The following is a 21066-nucleotide window of genomic DNA, read 5'->3' on the forward strand; positions in this document are numbered from 1 at the left end:
TATCTTTTTGGAATATGAGTACATGTATACAATATAAAATAAAGTAGACCTATGTACAGTGCATATTAAACAACAATGCCAGAATTAAAACAAATAATCTGTGTTCTATTTACAAAAATCCTCAATTTAGTAAATAAATAATCGGGTCGGACGAGGGCATTTGAATAATATAATATCACGTATGTACAGTGTAACAATGCCACAACGTAAATAAATAATATGGTTGGTCGAGGGCATTTATATAATATTACGTACGTACAATGCAAATTAAAAAGCAATGCCCAAGGTAGCATATACCCAGTTTGTTGGTGAATGTATTGTAGAGGGCTCTGTTTTTCCGAAACTTTATGCTGAATCACTTCCAACACTTTCTAACATCAGCCAGATTCACCATGTTTTCCGAGAATTACTGTTGAACAAAATGTGAATCAAATGTTTTTAAATTTCAGGGGTTACAAAAACTGAAAGGTATTTCCAATTTTTTTGATTATGTTAAATTCACTGATGTGAGCTGCGATAAATCATATAAAGTGGAATTACGGTGTAGTGAAGGAACACTTCCTGTATTAACTGTAAAAACCCGGCCGGTTGACCCCAACCGTAAAAATCACTCTGAGGTCAGAACAAGTCAAGTCAGAGGCTGGCTGCGTGAAAAGTGGAGAAGTAGCTTATTGACTATCCATCGAAGAACTGTAGTTGTTTTCCAAGCATTTTTCGACGATCACGACTGAGGAAGACTACGAAAAATGACGGAGCACAAAATCGTAAGTACAGGAAGTAATCTGTTATATGTTTGGTCTACAACATTTCGAAGTAATTGTTGAAGTAAATTTAAGTTGTAGTCTGACCGGCACACTATACACAGGAAGCCCTATTTTACTACCTGTTAACTATTAAAAATAATGACATGAAATTTTGAAATATTACAAAATACGAGGTAAGCAATAAGGTAATATTATTGATTTAATTGTATTTCTACAGGAGTTTTTTTTATGTAGAAAGAAAGGACACTGAAAGCTCAAAAAACCTCTAAGTTAAATAATGTCAACAAATTATTAAACTATAGCAATGGACCAGTTGCAGATGTAATAGATGGATGAGGGATGACAAATCCTCAAGAACCAATATCCCTAGTTTTCCTTACTTGGAACTCAATTTTGTGATGTGTAATATACAGTCATTAGGAGTGGGTTTAAGCTTTCAAGATTGACTTTCCCTCCCTCTAGCCCAAACCCCCTTATATTAATTTTTGTAAGGTATTTTGCAAACAAGTTAGGAAGTATGGGTATATGAAACAAATAATTTGCTATAAAACCTAGTACATTTAAGGCCACCCTCAAGGCGGATATGTAGTGCAAGATTTAGCCTTAAAAATTTTTGTGGGGGTTTTGCAATATGAATAAACATTAAAGCTAAAATGAATTTATTAGTTGATCTTAATTGCCCTCAAATTGCCATATTTTACTAAGTATATTAGTGATTTCTTTTTATCTAAATGCAATGTTTGACAAATAAGTTGAAAAAATTGTCTGGTTTAGAACCCTAGCATCATCTGGTTAGAACTATCAAATTGAAAGTCCTAGTTAAGTATCTTTCTTTGAAGCAAGGAGGGTTGTGCACTATCATCATTGCAATGCAATGCAATGCAGGAACGATTAACTCCATCAAGATTTATCTCTTGTAAGTTTTCACTTTATATTCCTCTGGAAATTGTTGAAGTATGGCAGAAATTATAATTAAGTCAATGCAGAATCCATGTATGCAAATGCAAATTTCACGTTATGGGTGTTACATCTATGGTTGTTTATAGGAAATAAGAGGGCACATGCTCTTAGAAAATTCTTTGATGGTGCGCTTAGGCCACTACGTAGCGCGGACAAGATAAGGAACTACCTTTAGGTGGGAAAGAAATGGTGAGTTGAATCAGTGCATTTGTATTATTGATCGCAAAACTAGTTCAGTAACATATTAATACACACATTATTTTTACTTTTTTTTATTTAGGGAATGGTAAAGAAGTTTTGGGGTTCAGTGTTTCCGGAAGTAAGATTTTCAACCAGTTAAAGATTGTAAGAAGGCGGAAGGAGGAGTTGCGAGGGAAGAAGATCATCCTGCTTACAGGAACAAACGATGTTATGGTAAGTAGAGAGAGTGAATCAACAATAAATATTTGTTAGTGAAAATTCCAGACTTCCCATGAGGTACTAACCCTTGTGCACCTTGCGTTGCCCGTAAAATGTCCAACCGATATTCGATTTCACGCCATACATTGGACAACATTTGCGGTGTGACACCTTCAATAGCAGCAGCAGGAAAAAGCCCAAAGGGGTGATATCGGGTGATCGTGGTGGTCAGGGTATGGGACAATTCCACCCCATCCACCTGCCAGGGAATGTTTCGTTCAGGAAGTCACGGACAAGTAACCCCCAATGTGGGGGTGCTCCATTTTGCTGAAAAATCACAACAGGTTGGAGGTGTTGGAGCTGAGGCACTACAAAAAGGTCAAGCATATCAATGTAGGTGATATATCTTAGTCTTCTCAGAAAAAAAGAAAGGACCTATGACTTTGTTGTGCAACAATCCGCACCGAACATTCACTTTCGGGGAATCTCTCACATGCTCTATGACACTATGGGGATTTTGCGAACCCCATATGCGAACATTGTGCCTGTTGACCTTACCACAGACGTGGAAGGTAGCTTCGTCGGAAAAACACACACCTTCGAGGTACGCATTATCCTCATCGACCCGTTGCGAAATGTCACTTGCATAAGCTGCACGAAATGGTTTATCATCTCCGTGTAAAGCCTGCAGTATCTGCACTTTATACGCGTGCATCTTCGGTCTCTTGAGCAAAGTTTTTTGCACTGTCGATCTGGGCATTCCTAGTTCCCGAGAGACACGACGTGTTGACTTGGTCGGACTTCGAGTGAAAGTGTCTTGCATAGCTGCAACAAGCGCTTCACTGAGGAATAGCCGCCCTGTTCGCAGACGGTCTAACACAGAGTCGGACTCCTTAAATTTAGTTTACCACGATATGATGCTTCTTCTATCAGGTAGTGGTCGTCCATATTCAGTCCAGAAGTTCCGCTGCACACTACGTGGTGACTGTCTCTCATGAAACCACAACACACACTTGGCTTTCTCTTTGCGGCGACGTCATTTTGTGAAGACACAATGTTCTCTATGCCGATTCCACCTAATACATGAAAAACTTTAGATATTGGTCTTTATTTTGCCGCAAACGGTACATCTCTAACTGCAATGCTTTTTGTGTTATGATTTTTTGAAATTGTTCAAAGACTTTATGGCCAACCTGTATTATTTATTTCAGAGAAATTTAGATTTACATAATTGTTTTACCTACAACACCAGCATGCTCTCTCGATGGTAATCACTTAAACTTGTTTTCTTTGCAGACAAACAACCGGTACAAATGGAGGTATCTAAAATTTACAAACGTAGTAAAGTTCCTGGAGAGTATTGATTGTGAGGTAGTGTTGATGACACTGCCTCCAATCCCAGTTCTTTGTGAGGAAGATGAGAGGACTGGCCTTCTGATGAAGTTCAATGAACTCATTAGGCACACTGCAGGTATGTGTTAAGTGTAACTTGCAATTACACCAGTGATATTATTAAACATATGTTATTTTTGCAACAGTTTTCAAAATAATTTTTTTTAATCTGCATCAAGTACAATTTAGATGGTGTTGGTAATCCAATTACTTGCCGTATGGTGTTAGTAATCCAAATACTTGACTAATTTAAAATTCTGTACCATGCTATATATTGGACCCTGAATATGACTAATGAACACATATAACCTAATACTATACCAAAATCATTAGGATACCTTTTCCAATAGCAGTCGATTAAACACTTTGTATACGTACTAAGTAAAGGATAGGTAAGGCTCGAGTGCTACGAAAGTTCGTACTTAAACTTCAGTATTGTTGTATTTTGGAATTGCACAAATCTGAAGTTCTTGGGGACAAGAATTAGTGTCACTTATAAAAATTTTGCTGGCTATCTAGGTTATCTAGGTTATCTAGCTAGGTTATCTTTTTACATGTTATTCTCACAGTTCGGAATTTTGGAGATACTGTCAGACAAAATTATATTGTCAAATCAACTTCTGTAATTAGAACTTCGGAATTTATTCTGGGGTAAGTCTTTGATAAAATATTCAAATCCGATTCACCCGCTCATAATAAGGCTGAAACTTACAACAGGCTATGCCATGCTCATGATAGTTAACCACATAACTTTCTAGTGGAATACATACTCCTTTCCAACCTTATCAGTCTGATGCCAGGACAGTAACATGCACAAAATCTGTTCTGACCAATACTTATTTCGGCAGTAATATTTTAACTTGTACTATCTTCTAAGACAACATTACCAGCAACAGCCCTGCATAAAAAACCCTTCTTCTTGCAATAATCAAGAGGTAACTTCCAGATAACATTTTTTAAAGGTTTGAATCAATTTCTAGCAATGGTTACTGATACCTAAAATGTTTATTTTTAAAATCATCGCGGACAAAACTTACTATTTCTTTTCCCAGACATATATAGGTATCCTCATATTAAATTCCAAAGGTTGACAGGTAAAATTATATAATAAAATATTTAAAAAATATTTACATTCAGAAAAAATATCCATAAACATATTCCATTTAAAACAGAGCTGAAATGAAATTTCGTAGAGAACATTAACATCAAAGGCATTGGTAACTTCATCAATTTGCTAATACATTATAGTGCAAAGAGAAATTAAATTTCTACCAATGATATAATATTAAAAATAAACAGATTAACTAGCAAATACACCTAATTTAGACATGAAGCAGGCTCTGTACGGCAATACGCGTACATTTGGTTTCATTGCTGGCTGAAAACTTGAATATTGAAGTTTAATTACGATAGAAAATAGAGCAAAAGATGGAAGAGAAGTACCAATAATGTAACACAATTTTTGTTAAATAATCCACAGTATGTTATTGACATGGGACGAATGTTCAAGTTTCAATTAGGCCGTCTCTAGGAAACTGTAAACCCATTTTAGCAATTCGCTACTACAAAACTATAAATATCTTGCCTCATTTTCTTTTTATAACTGTCCGTGAAACCAGTTATGCATCGGGGAAAGAACATGGAGTAGCGTAGAAGTAAATTTTCCATTGGGCACAGACAAGCTCAAATATTATTTATTTTAATTTCTGAGTGTTATTTATGTTTGCTTAAATACTTTAATTCGTGTGTTAAACTAAAGTTCAGCATCTGAGACCATGAATTTGTAAATATTGAGAGGGCAATCAACTGACTCATTTAATGTAATGTCTTGCAACTGCATTCTTTCTTTGTACAATAGCCCCTCCTTCAAAGACTTCCTGGAGCGGCCCCTGCAGGGGTATCGCAAATGTATATATGTATTCCATTTCTGGAAATGTTCTTGATGTATCGTACTGAAAGTTTATATATTTGGAAATTTCAATATTTCATGTATGGGAGTTTAACAATTATGCAAATTTATATTCTTTTCATTGTTAATTTAACTAATGCTGGGTGAAAGAAGTTTTTTTCAACATCTTTGGAGTTCTAAGTTGGCAATTTGTTGCTGTTTCCATAAAACAAGAAATTACGCCTGATTGATGTCTACCAACTTTTCATGGATGGGTCAGTCATCAAAGAAACATTGTTTGAAAAGTAAGTAATTTAAGTGCCAATTTGTGAATTAAGTTTCAATATAGATTTAACTGATGATTCCAAGTGCAGTGAAATGATAATCCAAACATAATGTTTAAAAAAAAAATCAATCCCAATTCATGATGTTTCACTGTATTTAGGTACTGCAAAGTATCTAAAAAGTAAAAAAAAAAAATTGCAATATATTTTCATTAAATGTCATTTCATGTAGATAACTAGTTCAGTCCATTGATATTTTATAGTAACAAATCATTTACACAAATCAATACTTTTCTTGATTTCCTGCTGTGATAATTGAGCAATCATAGATGTGGTGGCTTTTCCAGGAGAAGGAACAATTTGCTATTGGTACCAGTTACGAGGAAGGCCTCAATAGTAGTGGTTTTTAAATGTGTTAAACCATTAATAATATTCACCCAACACTTGGAGAGTGCAAAATACCACCCATGCCGTGTTAATGAAAAATTCATCAGGGAATTAGGCATTTTCCTGGAGGGTCATTCCATTGTTACGGACGGGACAGTTAGACCTTAATAATAATGTTGCACACTGTCTCAAATATATTATTTAACTATTTTATCAATATCTGCAGTTACTCACCCTTAGTACGTATTATACAACAACCAATTGTTGATGTACAAGATAATTATTAATTTTGATTCTTGAATTATACATCTTTTTGGTATTGTTACGGACGGGACACAGTTTGGACAGGATGGCAAAGGTGAGTTTTTCACCGAATATTTTCTGTGAATTATGAAGTGATTTACATCCAGTTATTACAATACATGGTATAGTAGTAGTTAGTTCAAACATGCATAACCTCCTGAAATCAGAATTTAGTTTTTATAACCGTCAATAAAATGTTTTTGAGAAAGTGACAGGTTACGGACGGGACGTTACGGATGGGACAAAAGTCTGAATTTAATTTAGTACTCTGGCTTAAATAATTATCTTAATAAACAGAACATAATGGAATTAAGTAATATCAGCATATATAATGCTATTAATTGTCTATTTTAAAGTTATTATTGGCCTTTGAATCAAAAATGAATACTTAATATTTTTTGAAAATAATTAAGTGGTTTTTATCCAATTAATTTACTATTTATTAACTAGATAATGAGAAGTTAAAAGTGTGCTATATACTGACAAAATATTAAGTTTTAAGCAAAAGTTAAAATGTTTGTTAGTGAGTGACCTGTTATGAACGGGACATGACCTGACACAAAATATAATTTACAATACCACCTTACTGAACATAACAATTTGGTTTAAAAGTTACTCCTTAATGAACAAAACAGCAAAAATTATAACATTACCAGTCATTTCAGTATCATAAATATTTTTTTAAGTTAATAAAAGAAGATTCCACATAATCCCAGGAATTATCTTTTCAAATTTGTAAAAAATCCTATCTCCAAGCTGTTTTAATTCAGGTTCTGGCAGTAAACCTATCACTTCTGAAAAGTTAACAACACATTTCTTCCTTGTATCAGTTTTAAAAAGAATGTCCTGGCATCCAACGCGTACAACCTGCTCCATGTAGGAAATCTCAATGCTGCCATCATCTTCTACTCCTCCCTGGCTCACCACCACATATTTATGTTTTTTCTGCTGTTTACTCTGCCCTACTTGCTCAGTGAGTAGGTACTGCCCTCCTTTGACATTGTTCTTGGTAAGTTTCTGCACAACACACTCTTCATCTGTCTCCGAATCAGTGTACACTTTACGGTAGTATGGAATTATGTTCCTTGGCTTCAATATGTTGTTATCATCAGAAACTTCAGATTCAGAATCACTGGAATTCCCATCAAAATACTTTATTCATCTGTAGTTGAGAAGACTTGGTTCTACTGCTTACAATATATCCCGGGTATAAAAAAGAAGCACGGAAGTAATGACTTGAACGGACTTTTGGAATTAGAGAGATGTTTTTCCATCGCTCTTCTAAGAAAATTCTGTTATGGTCAATCTCAGCCCTGGGAATAAACATAATCTCAATACCTTGAACAACACCAGAACAAGTTGTGTAAAATTCTTCTGCAGATGAAACAAGAGCTTTCCTTGTTTTTGCTCTCTCCCACACCATCCTTTTCACTGTACCCCCAACACCATCTACAGCCCCTTTCCCATGAGAGGTTGCAAAAAAGCACCACTCTCCATCCACGCCATAATCTTCTACCAAAAAGCACAGGTTTGACAATGTATACTTATTTTTAAACTGGCTGGCAGAACCATCAGAAAAAAATATAACTTCTTCAATAGAGTATTTTGTCGTCAAGTCATTTAGAATTGCTTTGAGGAACACCCATACGCAAAATTTGTCGTGGGTTAAATCATCACTTACAATTGCATAGCACGTTTTTGATCCATCACTTAACCATGCAACACATGTAAATATGGTTACTTGAATGTTGCTCCAGTGTGCACTCTGAATCTCGTCCTGCGACACACACGAGTAATTCTCGGCAAAGTCGATCTGTATTAGAGCTTCATGTGGCTGCAAATACTGTTTCTTTTGTTCAAATATGGAGCTTTGGGTCGACTTAACAAAACAATGAATTTTGAATATTGGCAACTTCTTTTTAAGAATATCTATAGCATGCTCTACTGACCCTGCCATGTTGCTTAGAACAGGACGACCATTAATTTCACACCACTGTTTCCATGAAAGATCGGATTGTAAGTCGTAGTCTGCTGGTATAATATCCATAATACCTTTTCTAGAACATTTCTCACACATTTCAGACATACATTTCTCACTCATTATGTCACAGGTAAGTTGAAGAAGCAACTCTCTTCCTGTTTTTGGAAAACTGGCGACTTTCCTTCCCAATGCTTCAAGTAAATAGTTAAAGTTTGCATGATACTCGCATACACACACATTATGTGGCATTTGAGAAGACAACAGAACATGCTTTGGTCTTAGATCATAAAACTTGCTCTTTTTAATAGGAATATCAGGATGCTCTATAGTGAAGAAGGCATATGCTTCTTTTACAGTCATAACCATGTGTCGTTTCTGCTTTTTCTGTATTTCGCCAGTAACGCTTACAAGGAGCCTGACGACTGACATCATCTCGCATGTAAAACAATACTACTTTTTCTTTTGATGTACTACATAAGACAGTTGAAATTGCTTTTCTAGGAACTTTTTCAATTAACCTTGAATATTTAAGAGGTACTTCATCACAAATCAATTTTTTTATCACAGCTAACTTTTTGCTTGGGCTTTGAGGAAGGATTCGTTTGACCCTCAGAGTGGCTTTACCAAGAGTCTGCTTGCATTTAAAAGACCCCAGATCGCTTCCATCAATAGTAGGTTTAGTTTTCATTTCTGACTCAATTCGGTGTTTCTTGTTCAGTCTATACAGTCTTTTTCTTTCTTTCTCTTTGAGTCTTTTTAATTTAATTTGTGACTTACCAGATAGTGTATGCTTTATCATGTCCAAATCTTTTTTTGCTTGAGCTCTAGCTACCCTTTTTCGTTCTGCATCTGCATGTTTATATTTCTTCAATTTTTCTTCATCCTGTTTTAGTTTTTCCCTATGTTTACTCACTCTCATTCGGATGCTCACCCTATCCAATTCCTTTTTATCCATCACTGCTTCTGAAACAGAAAAGTACCTACAAATATTTTGCTAGAGTGGCTATACACTGTTTTCAGTTAATTTACAGAACCTCTAAAACTCTCAAAGTAAAGATTTTTGTACTTTACAGTTTTCTAAATTTGTTGATATTATTATAGAAATTCTCATTTGAATGTTAAGTTATTAGCACATGTTTAAGTAAATTCGCAATAATTTACAAGAAACAACAAAATTATTATATATTATAATACATCTTAAAAACGTTACGGACGGGACAAATCTTAAAAAGTTAATTATTAGTCCAGAAAATTAATAATCAACATTAAACTTTAAGGTTATGTTTACATATAGTTTAAGTATCTAGACATGCATGATAAACAATTAATTACTTGATTAATATTTTATGCGTATAATAAACATTCTTACTTTTTTGTTACGGACGGGACACCATCAATTAGGTCTTCAAGAAACACTAGCTGAAACCTCTGAAAAATAACTTTTTATCACAAACACCATATAGATGGAAGCCAAATGAACTGGTCTTTTCCCTCCAAAACACAGCTGTTAAAGAAACACATATTTAGCCAATGTTAAAGGAGCACCAACTTGACCTGCCAATATCATTAAACATGATAATTATTAGGTACCCATTTTAAAATGAAAAGTTGTGCATGAAAAATTAGAAATAATTGAAAAATGTATATATTTCTAGTTAAATAAGGATATGATGGGTAGTTATAGTCTTATAAAAACATTTTATAGTATGTTTTAATTTTGCACAATTTGGTCCTTTTTGGCATGGAATGGCTGTGGAGTGATTTCAAGTGCCACCTAACTTTTTCAATTGAAGTTCCTACAGTTGTTTGCTGAATATGACTCCAGGAAGATTCTACTAGAATTTGTTACTCCAGGTTTCGATAACGAAATGACGTGCAGATGCATGGGACAATGTTTGTTTCACAGAGTGTTTGGGTTAAAATGAAAATGACAAAAAAATGGTATACCAATGCTTTCAGACTACACTTCTGAGCCCTAGTGTAACAGATATCAATGTCTGTGAAAAACCTGCATATTTTTGTTACTTTTTGCTGTAATAATTTACCTCTCATTTTTAAGCTTCTACTACAATAAGAGAATCGACAAGCTCCACTGGAACCGCGAGGTCGTCAGAAAAATTGAAACAGAATTATGAAATAATTTTTGAGGTAATGATAAATTGATTTTCTGCAACAATAACTCCAATTTACAAAGAACTTTTCATTGAAATTGTATAGTCTGTTTTTGCATGAACCACATGGCAACACTTTATTAATTTGTCTGCTTTAACAATATCAACTGAATGAGAACATTCTTTGAATCATGTTTCAGATCAGACATCATCGACGCTTCTGGCAGCAGGTAACCTTCAACGTGGTAACGTTACTATTATTTGGTAGTGTTTTCTTATTCCTCTTCTCAGACAAAGGCCTTTAAAAGCCGGATAGTTCTACTTAAATTTAGTTACAGACAAAGCCTTATAAGATCGGATTGTTAGCATAGTATATGTTAAGTTTTTTGACAGACCTAGTGAAAGCTAGGTTCCACAGTTTCTATATGCCACTCACTATGTAAAAAGTTTAAAGCAAATAATTTAGTGCCTTATTCATAATCATGAAGACAGCCAGCTAGGCTGGCGATAAGACAAAGAGGTTTATTATAACCTCTGCTTTAAATTCATTACTTTGTCTTGCATGATGGAATTCCCAAATGGACGAAAACTCCCTGTTTGACTAAACTCCTTATTGAAAAAATTTCCTACTTGAATAAATCTTTGCATTAGTCATTTTAATATAAATCCACACACATTATTTATTTAGATTGTGGCATTGATATTTAATTTGCATTGTATATACTTTATTGTATTATGTTATAAACATTTCCTTCCAATAATTTAGGGTATTTAATATTTACATCGTGGCATTGCTTTTAAATTTACATTGTACGTACGTAATATTATATAAATGCCCACGACCAACCATATTATATATTTACTTAATTGAGGGTATTTGTAACAAGAACCACACAGGTTATTAATTTACATTGTGGCATTGTTACACTGTACATACGTAATGTTAGATTGTTATATAAATGCCCTCGTCCAACCAGATTATATATTCACTTAATTAAGGGTATTTATAAATTGAACCGCACAGATTATTTATATTATTTGTGGCTTTGTTACACTGTAAATACGTTATATTAGATTATTATTTAAATGTCTTCGTCCACCCAGATTATTTATTTACGTTGTGGCATTGTTACACTGTACATACGTGCTATTATATAATTCAAATGCCCTCGTCCGACCAGATTATTTATTTACAAAATTGAGGATTTTTGTAAATAGAACACAGATTATTTGTTTTCATTGTGACATTGTTGTTTAATGTGTACTGTACATAGCTCTACTTAATTTTATATTGTATACATGTACTCATATTCGAAAAATATAATTTAGCTATCCACTGTGGGGAAAAAAATAAAAATAAATTAAATTGTTGGAAAACAATGGAAGTAAAATATAAAATAATCATTACGTGCATCGCTTAGTCATAGTTTAGCATACATATGAATGTTTTGTGGTACAATCTTCTTGCAAAGCTAACGCAATATGGCAGGTCCCCATTGTAAGCTCCCAACTCTTCCACCCATCAGAGATGTCGTCTTATTTCCTTATAAAAATGTACCAAGTTTTATTCGTCCAAAATTCTATATTTTTTTAACATACTTGATTAAAATTGCAATATTTTTGTTGCATGGTGATTTACAATTTTCAGTTCTTACTCCTTATTGAAACAGCAATGTTAAATGTCATGCGTGTACATTGTATGCCCATTGGCCTTCAAGAGCGAGACAGTATCCAGTGTTTTTTTTTTACTTAACCTTGACGAATGGATGTGTGTGTACTAACCATATTTCCTGTTCCAGGTATAAGTTGACGAAAGTTGAGTCCCCAATGTACAACTGATGGATTTGCCCCAATTTTGTAGGTACTGTTTGGAAGGCAACGGATTTCAGTCCATTAGGCAGCCATATGTGTACTTGTACGTAGTGATTTCTCATTTCATGGGAATGACCACACGATAAAACACCTGTGTAAGCATAACATATATTTCACAGGTGTTATGTACATATGGGCTAATAACCCATTCATGTGACAACTGCATTTAGTCTAAGCGACCTGCACTGCTGTACACAACATGCCACACTCAAGATAAGACACCATTGGAAAAAAAAATCACACGTACAAGTCTCTGAGGCTCACAAATGCATTACTTACATGACATCAGTTTGAACCTACTCACAACCAAAACAATAATGTGCATAGCTTACCACTGTAATACCCCAAGTGTATTAAAGAATAATTAAATAATAAGGTTAAAAGATTTGGAAGCTTTGATTACTGGGGCCCTCAATTAATAACCATAAAAGTCAACAACAGAGGCGACACTAGGAGTAAACAAAGAAAATTTAGAGACTCCCTACGAATACTTGGGAGTAAAAGGATCGTTATTATATATTAAATAAATAAAAACAACTGTTACGTCTATAGACTTCCTTATTTTATTAATCGTTCTTTTTTTTTATAGATTGACTTTTCCTTAGTTACATCGGTTTTTTATTGATAAGTGATCTTATTTAAATCCCTCACAATTACACTGACTATATTATATATATTTTTTGAACTTATTGATTATCGGGCCGGCCCTGAATGTTTAACAAAAATAACAATACTTAAAAACATGAATGAAATCAACATTGGTAACTTTAAAGGTTGTACATATAGTCCTTCCAAAACATAATATAAATTTCTTCTCCTCAAACTGCTTTTTACTGTCCGCTGTCTTAACTGGGTTACACTATTTCTGAGTTCGTGAATAAAAAGATAGAATTATGCGGGTATCACCCGGGGCTGTAGGTAGACGGTGATCGAGGTAGTAGGCATAATGATGTTGGATTCTGCGCAGGAACCGACTACAGAGGTTCTGGCAGAGGAATTTGGTTGCCCCAAACTTGGAACCCTGTCTGAAACAGAAGTCCAAATTCCAAAGAATTAGACCTGTTTCCAGACAGTATACTTAAATGGCGCAAAAGGCCAATAGAGGGAAATTAAAGGGGGGGGGGGGATGACGTCAAGACTTACCAAAACAGGGTGTTGGTCCTGGCGCTCAGGATAGGGCGTCTCGTCTCCGCAAACTCGAACCACGTTTCGCGGTAGCCACGGAAGTCATCACGAATAATTAGAAAATAATTTATATAAAAATACTAAATTTATATACTTTCAAATAAACTACTGACTGGTTAATAGTTTTAGTTAGGGACTCCATCCCTCTAGTCTGAGAAGACTACATAATATACGATGTCGATGATTCGCCGAAGATCGCAGATACAAACGGTACCAGTCAGTCAGGAGGCGCGCACCGAAGTAAGTTCAAAGCGGGATATCACCAGAATATCATAAGCGCGGGGTCTCTAGAGAATGGGAGGGGGGTTAGGCTCTGAGCCGAAAATTACCGAGTCCACCCGAAGGTGTCCGGCATAAAAAAATTAGATCTTACTGGAGTGACTGAGCGACTGAGGCGCTATCTTTTGGTGGCGAGCAGAAGTATTAATAAATCGACTTGTGACCGACGAGAGTGTCAAGCTAGGGGGTTAATGGAGTAACCAGTGGTGCCACCTAGCGGCCTGAGACATAAGGAGGGGAAAGGTTGTCGTTACCTCCGCGCGAGCGCGGTAGTGTCGGCGCTGCCGACGCCTCACAAGTGGCATTAGTTACCACAGCCGTCGCTAGGTGTCGCTAAAGTCCAGAATCGTAACTGCGGCTGTCAAGCCTGAGATGGCCTTGACTTCGGTTAACGTACCCGTGCGGTCGTTGCTCCTAGCCACACTTCTGAGAAGAAAGTGATGGGTGCGCAGGAGGAGGAGGATGGCTTCAAAAAATGCATGGTCTGTGGGACACAAGGCCCACGGGATTCTCCTGTCGTGTCTTGCTGTTAGTGAACCTTATACCGATTCGTGACAGAGTTAGCAGGGCTCAGCACTGCTTCACAAGCTGCTGTAGGCAAAAGTAGACCCGCGAAGAAATAAAGTTACCGGCCTCCGACGTGCCTGGAGGCGGGAGAAATATTAGCCAGAATGCTAGCCTAGCATGAGGCTGGGAAAGAGAATCAGCTCGCCTCTGAGAACAGAGGCTGAGGGCCTGGCCGTAAAGAAAATAAGATGAGAGAAAAAGAAAAGAAAAAAAATATATTTTCAAAAATATTTAAGATTACAAAATTTTAAATAAAACGTGCCTAAATCCCTAATACACGGCACACCACACATAAAATGTACTGTAGTATATACATTGTTGGTATTCCTTCTTATCCAAGCCATGCAACTCGAACTCAAACCAATTGGTAAAAATAATTTGTCAGGTGCATCTGCAATCATATGCTCAAAATAAGTTGTAGAAATTGAGTGCTCCTCTCACACTCACACGCACTGAATGCCCCAAATGGCAGTACGATGGTACAGTAGTGTTTCATTTCACAATTGTACATGTTCATTCCAATCCTATGGTTTATTCCCACCATTATACATGATCACCTACAGCTATGTAGGTGATGCCTGCCAAACTAATAACAAGAAATACTACACCAATGTCAGTACACAACCGGTAGGCACATACACATATATTAATGTGTTATTTTAGTTTCCAAATAAAAGTTTTAAACCAATCATTTTTAAAAATAAAATACTTATAATTCTCATATGTGGATTTTGTTACTATACTCACGTGAACAAAATGAAGTAGTTTCTTGAGGTTTGTGTGGCTGAGGAACATAATAAGCTTCCCAACCATTTTGATCACAAAAAAAAAACAGTAATGTGGCCACCGCATGCATCGAATATAGTTTTGCACATAATGTGGTGCCAGTTCCAAGGCTGGAGTAACACAGAGGACTGACAAATGTAATATTGTCACAGTCTGAAAATTTCTGTAATTTATTTTTTAAAAATTTATTTTACTTTTGTATCCCGTCTGGGTAACGTGTTGGTGTATGTGCACGTTTCCATGCTTGGCCCGATGTTTGCGACACACGGGTAGTGGAATATAGGTTGCTGTGTTTGTTGTTTGCAGGCGCCGCGGGCTTTTGCGAGGCTGCGTGGTTTGCTGATTCTCGCGGGTCGCTGGCCAGGGCTCGCCGGAAGGTTGCACCACGTTGTTCTAGAAAACCTGCTGCGCTGCGCTAGTTTTTTGTTTTTTTTTTCGTTTTTGTCCGTTTTGCCACGCGAGGCTTTTGTGTATCCGTTTCGAGGACTCTGTCCCGTATGCTGTTGCCACCTGGTGGCCGAGTTTGAAAACGTTACTCGAAACAAGCGAGCAGCGCGAGAGTGGAAGGGGGAGGCTTCGCGCCTGCGCAGAAGGAATTGTCTACCTCACGTGTTTTGTTTTTCCTTGCGGGAGGGGGGACAGCCATTTTTTTTTCCGTGGCTAAGTTTTTCCCGGTGTTCGTGTTTTCGGCGTGACCTCGTTCGGGAAGTAAAACTCTCGTCCAGGGAGGGACCGGGGCTTTTTCGCCTGCGTGACCTCTGGACGGGTGATCCACGTCGGTACGGGGCCGTATCACTGCGACGAAGTGAGGGTAAGTGATGGGCAGTAATGGCTAGTGAGACGGAGCTTCAGGCTGGGCGATCTCCGTCCAGCACTTAATCATTTTAGTCGATTAATGTAAGTACTGATCAGTTTTTTTTCTTCTTTCTCAGTTTAAATATTTCTTTAGGAAAATAGTTCGACATGTGCGTAGACTGTTCCTTAGCGGATCTGCGGCGAAGGAAGAGCGGCCATGTTTATAAGTAATTATTGTAGACGTATTTGTGGGACGGCCTGCATCATGTTTTTATGTTGATTATAATTTATCATAATTTATTTATTTGTTAATTTATTTGTGAACATTATTTTTGGTAAATAATAAATCTGTGTCTGAATTGTTTAATTATGTTTTCTTTCAGTTCATGAAACTTTCCCTACACTACCTGTATAGATAGCAGCCTAGGTCTCGGGTACCTCATGCTAGTGCTCTACCATTTCTTGTTTTTCTACCCCCTTCTACCCCCTTGTTTTAGGTGGTAATTTGTCGGAGGCCCGGCTGAGCTACGCCACAACATTAATTATAACTGGACTGCTAATTGAATGGTATTGTGCATTTGGAGCTGAGTTTTGGTTGCAGGGTTGGTGTGCGAATATAAATTTCAGAAATTGATTCAACTGGAGGTGCAGGTATACAGCTATCTTTTGTACAGTACCAGGTAGCAGAAGCAGGTGGGTAAGTCTGGATCATGGTTTGACATGATGATGGTTGGGATAAAACACAGGGCTCTCATTGTAGGGGATGCTCAATTGAATCCTGGTCAGGCCATCTTAATTTTGATTTTTCCGTGGTTGCTTGCAATAGGCTATGGCCAAAACGTTCCCCCAACATTCTTGTTCTTTGTTGTGTGCGACTGTCTGAGATGTTAAGTAAGTATAACAAAAGGTGTGGTGTAAATTAGAATAGGTAACTTACATGCATTTCAGTCAACCAAAGTGAAGGCAGTATTCATTAGTTCTTATGTTAAGTTATTAATGTAGATAATTTAAATTAAATCAGTTTCATGGCATTGAGCAATATATTTCTAGCCTGAATATGAAACTATACTGGTATGAATTTAAGTAGTGAGTCATGTTAAAAGACTCCAAATGAAGGGTATCAAATTATAGGGAAAAAATTGTTACATTTGGTGCCTTCCCAGTATACATAGTTATTGTTTTATATTCAATCGTGTAAACTTACAGAACTGTAAAGCCTGTAAAAGAGATTATTGCTGAAATGCCAGTAAAGTAAAACCTGAAATTCAGGTTGGTGTAGTTATGTTGAATTTGTAGTTTGTGAAGGATGTTTCATCACATGGGTGTCCAAGTGAAGTGATTGATTTTGCTACGGGACTCGCCAGCAAGTGTGAGGATTATGCTCAACCTTAAAGTTGGACCAGTGAGTTAAACTTTATGCAGGGATGCCATAGTAGCTGCGAAGAGGCTTTCGGAAACACTCAAACTACAGGTAAAATGTTTCGGTCAGGTTTTACACCAATGAATACAATTTAAAGCAAATATAAGTAAGTGGTAAAATGTGTCACGTTAGCGGTGACATAATTGTCATAACATGGCATCTGTGAACATTAATTTTCCCCATGTCTGGCAAATCGAGCATCTAAAATGTTGTCTAGTAATGTTACCATTTAAATTCAAGGGGGGAAAGGATTAAGAAGGCCTTAGACGGTTCATCGTTAGATCAAAAGATTGTCACTCGATTGATGCACTCTACAATCTACGCTTGGATCTCAATACCCTTAGAAATTAAAGGTGTTGGAGTTACCATATCGAAGTTAGTATTAATTTTGTTGGGAGAGTTTTGTAAAGTGATCGTGAAATTGTGTTTTTTTTTTGTGTAGCAACGTTCTTGAGACTATTTATTCTCATGACGTAATCTTTTTTGTTCAAGATGTTAACCGGTTAGGACCTGATTGGGGATTTTAATTTTTTTTAAATCAAAAATTGTCAGTAATTTTCGTATTTTATACATCATATCTGCGAAGTTGCAGCAAAAAGTACCAAAATCCTGCTTTATGAGATGGGAAAGGACCATTTACAACCGTCAGAAGGGGTGGGTGGGGGTGGGTTGTAAGAAAAGCATATAGGCAATTACTGTCTTTTCTCTCATTTTGAAAGTGAAGTGTTAAAAGTTTTAATTTGTACCCCAATTTTGTTATAGACATTTAAAAGATTTGAGGACACTTTTACGAAAATATATGCAAACCAAACATTTTTCAATGACTCGGAATGTTAAGTGTTGTAGAAATTTTATCGAGTAGTAATTTTTTTTTTTTAAATTTGTGATGAAAAGAATTTGCAGAGGATTTACAAATTAAATTGTGAGCAAGAGGTAGAGGATTGATTAGATTATAATTTGTGTGTATGCACACATTTATTTTGAACAAGTATTGAAATTTTACCAAGTAGTATCACAATTGTACTGTTAGAAGTGTATGGGGATGCATTTTTTTTGTTACATTAGATTCATCCAATAATTTATTTCCTAACTTTTTGTTCAGTTTGCAACATTTTTCATTAAAATGAAACAATATATTGATTTAGGGGGTAGGAATGAGATATAGGGGCGGTTTTCTAATATTTTGTTACGAGAACAATTGCGTTTGTAAGATATTTTTAAAGGGGTGATTAGTGGTTTTCTTGACTATTAATGCTTATTAAGTAAAGATATAGCTATAGCTTTCCGTACCGATACGCTTGGTATATATCCCCAAATTTTTATGAAACCAAATATATACATGTTTATGACCCCACACGCGGTCCGCTATCTGGGAAATTCAAAGTCTTAAGGGCATGCACATTACAAACATCATGTAAAACATAAATCCTCAAGTTTGTTACAGGAAAATATCGAACATGCCGTAAAGTAATTTATTACTAAACATCTGAATACATATAAATGCTGCATTATTGATACTTTTATCATGATACATTACTGTTTTTTAGGGTTTAGTGTGTTCTATAAGAATATGTATTTTAAATTTTTCAAGTGTTGGTGAGCAGCAGTGAATAAGAGACCAAACCTGAGATGTTCTTTTATAACTGCAGTTTGGATGCCAAACTCAAGAGATCAAGTTTTGAACTCTCAAGATTAAACTTTCCATTTGGATGTGTTATATGTATATACATAAATTTATTTCGACACTGTGCTTACAATTATTGAATGTTTATTGCGTGCTACCTGTTGCAGTTCTTATGCACCAACTATTTATGTAGAACAAACTTGTGCCAAGTAAATATGATAGTGCTGGATGAAAATTGTCTTATGAAATCATGTGTAATTAAATATATCTGCACAGTGTACTGAAAAAGCCAGATAACAATGGTGATTATCAAACACATCATAAACAATACTTATCTTGTTTTATGACATGACTCACAAGTCATGGTTGTAAACAACAAAATTATGTTAACATTAAAAATTATTGAGTTGTAAATTATAGTGTAATGTTTATAATTGCAACTGTAAAGAAGTAAATAGGTTTATAATTTTGTTAACACTTTAAAATGTTCAATGTGCCTGGGTTACTGATGTGTGTAAAATATATATTTTAATATCATTTAAGAAACTGTACAGTTAAGTGAAAACATAACTTTGAGGTATGTGAATCTCTTTGTTGCTTGTGTGTAAAAGGATATAATTGTTTCTTTCATGTACTATATTCAAAGTTTGTAATTTATTAAAATTGCTTATATCACTAAACTACTGATTTTAATTTAAATAAAAGAACATATATTAATTTGTAAACATTATTTTATTAAATAATTAATAATGAATGATAAAAAATTACCAATTGTAAAATATTACAGTGTACTTTGAATGAATTTATATACTTAATAGAAAAGATGTGCATTTACTTACCCCAGTGTACAATTTTTTCTAATTAATTATTTCTTCCTTATTAAAACTTTCGTAATGACGTATTGTTTGCAATCTTAAATTCACTTGCGTATTTCAAGGAGAAGAGTAGTTTAAAGTTAATTTTTAAATATTATTGAGTTGTATAGCAAGCTAAATATTCTACTGAAAAATTTTCAGCCAAGTGAATAAAAAAAAACTATTGTTGCTGGGTCTATCGTTACCATTGACCAAAGACCCGAAAATATAATTTTTGTGAAATACGCAATAAAAACAACACTTTTGTGGCTTTCAAAGGCCCTGGGACAATTTTTACGATAGTTTGCTCAGTAATGAAATTATTAATTGAAAGCCTATTTCTTAAGAAAAGATCCTATGTATCAGCTCTATCGTTACCATTGGCCAAAGGCTCCGAAAAAAAAATCATTATTGTGGAATAAGCAACAAAAAAAAAAACACTTTGGTGGCTTTCAGAGGCCCTGGGACAACCTGTACGTTGGTTTACAAAGTACATTTAATTTTTATTTATAGTAATCAGATGTATGTAGGTCATCTTGTAACTTCTTTAACGTTATGACTGCTCATTCTCTTGTAAAAAAAAATTAAAACTTGGATTGTAATTGCCGTATTTGCGTGGAATGGCGTAGGCTGCTGTTGTCCCAAGCACTCAGTCCCGGGCGGCCGGATAGAGCCGCAGGATAGAGCTGTGTTCTGCTCAGTTTTTTTCGGGCCGTATGATTGGCCGAGGATCACGTGATTGACGTACTATTCCAGTGGCGTAGCCAGGATTTGTGTATGCAGGGTGTTAAGAAGCATGGCCACCTCCCCCCCTGCCCATCCCCCGTATTAAAGCGGTGGGTCCGGGGGTCCTCCCCCGGGAAAGTTTGGATTTTAAGGTGTAAAATAGTGCTATTTTAGCAGATTTCGGTACTTAAATTTAAATATTGTAATGGTAAATTTTTTATTAATTTTAATATGAAATTTGTTTGAGTGATGAATAAGAAATTAATTAAAGATTTGGAGATAAAGGGGGGGGGGGGGGTTTGAACCCCTAACCCCCCCCCCCTGGCTACGCCCCTGTACTATTCTAATTTCGGCTTAAAGAGTGTTTCTGCTGCATGCAAGGTAACTTTTTGTTCCTAAGATGATTCGCGTGAGTTCATTTTTGAACGGTGAATTAATTAAGTTTTCATTAACACAGGCAGATGAACGGATGATCTGGTGCCAGTTTTG

The 21066-nt window shown here is 35.7% G+C and overlaps 1 protein-coding gene and 2 long non-coding RNA genes across 3 annotated transcripts in view; 2 read left to right on the forward strand and 1 right to left on the reverse strand.

The window, feature by feature from the left end:
• Nucleotides 1-21066, reverse strand: part of LOC134537748 (toll-like receptor 2) — a 40297-nt gene that overhangs the window by 18216 nt on the left and 1015 nt on the right. The window lies entirely within an intron of this gene.
• Nucleotides 453-11019, forward strand: LOC134537749 (uncharacterized). Its single transcript, XR_010076036.1, has 7 exons — nt 453-764; nt 1811-1913; nt 2005-2138; nt 3420-3594; nt 5638-5708; nt 10418-10506; nt 10670-11019. It is a non-coding gene; the product is annotated as an uncharacterized LOC134537749 (long non-coding RNA).
• Nucleotides 15518-19540, forward strand: LOC134537750 (uncharacterized). The gene is made up of 2 exons (XR_010076037.1): nt 15518-17424; nt 18965-19540. It is a non-coding gene; the product is annotated as an uncharacterized LOC134537750 (long non-coding RNA).

The sequence above is a fragment of the Bacillus rossius genome, chromosome 12, assembly GCF_032445375.1.
Source record: "Bacillus rossius redtenbacheri isolate Brsri chromosome 12, Brsri_v3, whole genome shotgun sequence".
In the NCBI taxonomy this organism is placed as follows: Eukaryota; Metazoa; Arthropoda; class Insecta; order Phasmatodea; family Bacillidae; genus Bacillus; species Bacillus rossius.